This window comes from Bubalus kerabau, unplaced genomic scaffold (assembly GCF_029407905.1).
Source record: "Bubalus kerabau isolate K-KA32 ecotype Philippines breed swamp buffalo unplaced genomic scaffold, PCC_UOA_SB_1v2 scaffold_100, whole genome shotgun sequence".
Taxonomy (NCBI): Eukaryota; Metazoa; Chordata; class Mammalia; order Artiodactyla; family Bovidae; genus Bubalus; species Bubalus kerabau.
In genome coordinates, this window is record NW_026577954.1 from 180,758 (window position 1) to 186,352 (window position 5,595).

Genomic DNA, 5,595 nt, shown 5'->3' on the forward strand with positions numbered 1-5,595 from the left:
CTTCCCTGGAGAGGAAAATTAGGTCCCGGACACACGCTTAGGTGAGGTCTCTTAGGCCCTGCAGGGACTCGAGCGCCACCCCCAGCTTTCCCTCGCAACCCGAGGGGAAGATTGGGCTTCCCAGGGCCAACCCAAGGGGAAGGCTGAGATCCCCGTCGTAACTCGAGAATGCCGCCGCAACTCGAGAAAAACCACGTGGTTCCCACCGCTTGGCAAGATGAGGCCCTTGCCCGCGACGGCGTCTCAAGGGAAGTCCCCTGTTCCGCCCTGAAGGGCGAGACGGTCCCTGACAGCCTTCCTGCGACCCCCAAAAGTCCCCCGACACGCCGGGTTCCCCCGAGGGGAACACCGAGGGTCCCGGCACCGCTTCCTCTGAGCCCCTTCTCCCCTCCTGATCGCGACAGGAGAGGCGATTCCCCTGCGTGGTCTGGAAGGGGTTCCCGGCCTTCCCGGCGCACCTCAGGATGAGGCCGGTCTCACGAGGAAATTCGAGACGAGCCACGTGGGTGGGGCCACAGGCCGAACGCCCCCGATTCCCCGGTCCGCTCTTGAGAAGGACCCGAGGCCCGGACCCCTCTTCGAAGGCAACCCTGTGGGTGAAGGCACAACACGAAGGGGCACTGCCACCCCCGTGCATCGTCCGCAAAGACCCGCGGGTTCCACACACAGCTCGACGAGGGGCCTGAGACCCCCTGAGCAACTCGAGAGGCCAGCGGGGTTCCCTTCCTCAGACAAGACGAGGCCTGACTCTCCTGTCCCAACTCTGCAGGGACCCTGCGGTCGGAGTCCGAAACGCAGAGGAAGCCTGAGGTGCCTGCCTCCCCTCGAGGTGAGGCCCTCTTCCGTTGCGCCAGACCCAGCGGAGTCCCGAGGGGCCCCGCCACCTCCACAGGATCCCTCGCCTCTCAGAGGCACCCTGGGAAGTTCCCTAAGGTCCCCGGCAGAAGGCGAGGGAAACGAGGGTTTCCCGCCGCCCCCCGACAAAGACCTCGAGAGTCCTTCTTCAACGCGTCTCGAGGCCCTAGTCCCCTCCCGTGACTCGAGAGCCAGGACGCGCTCCCCCTCGCCACGCGCATGGAGACCTGACTTCCCTGGCGCCGCACGAGAGGCTCCCTGAGATCCTCGTCGTGCCTCGGGAGAAAACCCCCACGGGCGCCGCAGCTCGAGGAAACCCCTGAGACGCCCCCGTCCTCGCGAGCTGAGGGCCTTCTTTTCCTGCATGGCCTGGAGAGCAATCCCGGGTCCTCTCTCCAAACGGAAGAGGAGGCTGGACTCCCTTGAGGCCGCTCAGGGGGCTCCAAGAGACCCGCGTCGCGACTCGAGAGGAGAGCGGAGTCCTTGGCTTCCCCTCGAGACGAGGCCTGACTCCCCGGGGGAGCCTGGAATGCAACCCCGAGATCCCTGCCTTCCCTGGAGAGGAAAATTAGGTCCCGGACACACGCTTAGGTGAGGTCTCTTAGGCCCTGCAGTGACTCGAGCGCCACCCCCAGCGTTCCCTCGCAACCCGAGGGGAAGATTGGGCTTCCCAGGGCCAACCCAAGGGGAAGGCTGAGATCCCCGTCGTAACTCGAGAATGCCGCCGCAACTCGAGAAAAACCACGTGGTTCCCACCGCTTGGCAAGATGAGGCCCTTGCCCGCGACGGCGTCTCAAGGGAAGTCCCCTGTTCCGCCCTGAAGGGCGAGACGGTCCCTGACAGCCTTCCTGCGACCCCCAAAAGTCCCCCGACACGCCGGGTTCCCCCGAGGGGAACACCGAGGGTCCCGGCACCGCTTCCTCTGAGCCCCTTCTCCCCTCCTGATCGCGACAGGAGAGGCGATTCCCCTGCGTGGTCTGGAAGGGGTTCCCGGCCTTCCCGGCGCACCTCAGGATGAGGCCGGTCTCACGAGGAAATTCGAGACGAGCCACGTGGGTGGGGCCACAGGCCGAACGCCCCCGATTCCCCGGTCCGCTCTTGAGAAGGACCCGAGGCCCGGACCCCTCTTCGAAGGCAACCCTGTGGGTGAAGGCACAACACGAAGGGGCACTGCCACCCCTGTGCATCGTCCGCAAAGACCCGCGGGTTCCACACACAGCTCGACGAGGGGCCTGAGACCCCCTGAGCAACTCGAGAGGCCAGCGGGGTTCCCTTCCTCAGACAAGACGAGGCCTGACTCTCCTGTCCCAACTCTGCAGGGACCCTGCGGTCGGAGTCCGAAACGCAGAGGAAGCCTGAGGTGCCTGCCTCCCCTCGAGGTGAGGCCCTCTTCCGTTGCGCCAGACCCAGCGGAGTCCCGAGGGGCCCCGCCACCTCCACAGGATCCCTCGCCTCTCAGAGGCACCCTGGGAAGTTCCCTAAGGTCCCCGGCAGAAGGCGAGGGACACGAGGGTTTCCCGCCGCCCCCCGACAAAGACCTCGAGAGTCCTTCTTCAACGCGTCTCGAGGCCCTAGTCCCCTCCCGTGACTCGAGAGCCAGGACGCGCTCCCCCTCGCCACGCGCATGGAGACCTGACTTCCCTGGCGCCGCACGAGAGGCTCCCTGAGGTCCTCGTCGTGCCTCGGGAGAAAACCCCCACGGGCGCCGCAGCTCGAGGAAACCCCTGAGACGCCCCCGTCCTCGCGAGCTGAGGGCCTTCTTTTCCTGCATGGCCTGGAGAGCAATCCCGGGTCCTCTCTCCAAACGGAAGAGGAGGCTGGACTCCCTTGAGGCCGCTCAGGGGGCTCCAAGAGACCCGCGTCGCGACTCGAGAGGAGAGCGGAGTCCTTGGCTTCCCCTCGAGACGAGGCCTGACTCCCCGGGGGAGCCTGGAATGCAACCCCGAGATCCCTGCCTTCCCTGGAGAGGAAAATTAGGTCCCGGACACACGCTTAGGTGAGGTCTCTTAGGCCCTGCAGTGACTCGAGCGCCACCCCCAGCTTTCCCTCGCCACCCGAGGGGAAGATTGGGCTTCCCAGGGCCAACCCAAGGGGAAGGCTGAGATCCCCGTCGTAACTCGAGAATGCCGCCGCAACTCGAGAAAAACCACGTGGTTCCCACCGCTTGGCAAGATGAGGCCCTTGCCCGCGACGGCGTCTCAAGGGAAGTCCCCTGTTCCGCCCTGAAGGGCGAGACGGTCCCTGACAGCCTTCCTGCGACCCCCAAAAGTCCCCCGACACGCCGGGTTCCCCCGAGGGGAACACCGAGGGTCCCGGCACCGCTTCCTCTGAGCCCCTTCTCCCCTCCTGATCGCGACAGGAGAGGCGATTCCCCTGCGTGGTCTGGAAGGGGTTCCCGGCCTTCCCGGCGCACCTCAGGATGAGGCCGGTCTCACGAGGAAATTCGAGACGAGCCACGTGGGTGGGGCCACAGGCCGAACGCCCCCGATTCCCCGGTCCGCTCTTGAGAAGGACCCGAGGCCCGGACCCCTCTTCGAAGGCAACCCTGTGGGTGAAGGCACAACACGAAGGGGCACTGCCACCCCCGTGCATCGTCCGCAAAGACCCGCGGGTTCCACACACAGCTCGACGAGGGGCCTGAGACCCCCTGAGCAACTCGAGAGGCCAGCGGGGTTCCCTTCCTCAGACAAGACGAGGCCTGACTCTCCTGTCCCAACTCTGCAGGGACCCTGCGGTCGGAGTCCGAAACGCAGAGGAAGCCTGAGGTGCCTGCCTCCCCTCGAGGTGAGGCCCTCTTCCGTTGCGCCAGACCCAGCGGAGTCCCGAGGGGCCCCGCCACCTCCACAGGATCCCTCGCCTCTCAGAGGCACCCTGGGAAGTTCCCTAAGGTCCCCGGCAGAAGGCGAGGGACACGAGGGTTTCCCGCCGCCCCCCGACAAAGACCTCGAGAGTCCTTCTTCAACGCGTCTCGAGGCCCTAGTCCCCTCCCGTGACTCGAGAGCCAGGACGCGCTCCCCCTCGCCACGCGCATGGAGACCTGACTTCCCTGGCGCCGCACGAGAGGCTCCCTGAGGTCCTCGTCGTGCCTCGGGAGAAAACCCCCACGGGCGCCGCAGCTCGAGGAAACCCCTGAGACGCCCCCGTCCTCGCGAGCTGAGGGCCTTCTTTTCCTGCATGGCCTGGAGAGCAATCCCGGGTCCTCTCTCCAAACGGAAGAGGAGGCTGGACTCCCTTGAGGCCGCTCAGGGGGCTCCAAGAGACCCGCGTCGCGACTCGAGAGGAGAGCGGAGTCCTTGGCTTCCCCTCGAGACGAGGCCTGACTCCCCGGGGGAGCCTGGAATGCAACCCCGAGATCCCTGCCTTCCTGGAGAGGAAAATTAGGTCCCGGACACACGCTTAGGTGAGGTCTCTTAGGCCCTGCAGTGACTCGAGCGCCACCCCCAGCTTTCCCCTCGCCACCCGAGGGGAAGATTGGGCTTCCCAGGGCCAACCCAAGGGGAAGGCTGAGATCCCCGTCGTAACTCGAGAATGCCGCCGCAACTCGAGAAAACCACGTGGTTCCCACCGCTTGGCAAGATGAGGCCCTTGCCCGCGACGGCGTCTCAAGGGAAGTCCCCTGTTCCGCCCTGAAGGGCGAGACGGTCCCTGACAGCCTTCCTGCGACCCCCAAAAGTCCCCCGACACGCCGGGTTCCCCCGAGGGGAACACCGAGGGTCCCCGGCACCGCTTCCTCTGAGGCCCCTTCTCCCCTCCCTGACTGCGACAGGAGAGGCGATTCCCCTGCGTGGTCTGGAAGGGGTTCCCGGCCTTCCCGGCGCACTCAGGATGAGGCCGGTCTCACGAGGAAATTCGAGACGAGCCACGTGGGTGGGGCCACAGGCCGAACGCCCCCGATTCCCGGTCCGCTCTTGAGAAGGACCCGAGGCCCGGACCCCTCTTCGAAGGCAACCCTGTGGGTGAAGGCACAACACGAAGGGGCACTGCCACCCCCGTGCATCGTCCGCAAAGACCCGCGGGTTCCACACCAGCTCGACGAGGGGCCTGAGACCCCCTGAGCAACTCGAGAGGCCAGCGGGGTTCCCTTCCTCAGACAAGACGAGGCCTGACTCTCCTGTCCCAACTCTGCAGGGACCCTGCGGTCGGAGTCCGAAACGCAGAGGAAGCCTGAGGTGCCTGCCTCCCCTCGAGGTGAGGCCCTCTTCCGTTGCGCCAGACCCAGCGGAGTCCCGAGGGGCCCCCGCCACCTCCACAGGATCCCTCGCCTCTCAGAGGCACCCTGGGAAGTTCCCTAAGGTCCCCGGCAGAAGGCGAGGGACACGAGGGTTTCCCGCCGCCCCCGACAAAGACCTCGAGAGTCCTTCTTCAACGCGTCTCGAGGCCCTAGTCCCCTCCCGTGACTCGAGAGCCAGGACGCGCTCCCCTCGCCACGCGCATGGAGACCTGACTTCCCTGGCGCCGCACGAGAGGCTCCCTGAGATCCTCGTCGTGCCTCGGGAGAAAACCCCCACGGGCGCCGCAGCTCGAGGAAACCCCTGAGACGCCCCCGTCCTCGCGAGCTGAGGGCCTTCTTTTCCTGCATGGCCTGGAGAGCAATCCCGGGTCCTCTCTCCAAACGGAAGAGGAGGCTGGACTCCCTTGAGGCCGCTCAGGGGGCTCCAAGAGACCCGCGTCGCGACTCGAGAGGAGAGCGGAGTCCTTGGCTTCCCCTCGAGACGAGGCCTGACTCCCCGGGGGAGCCTG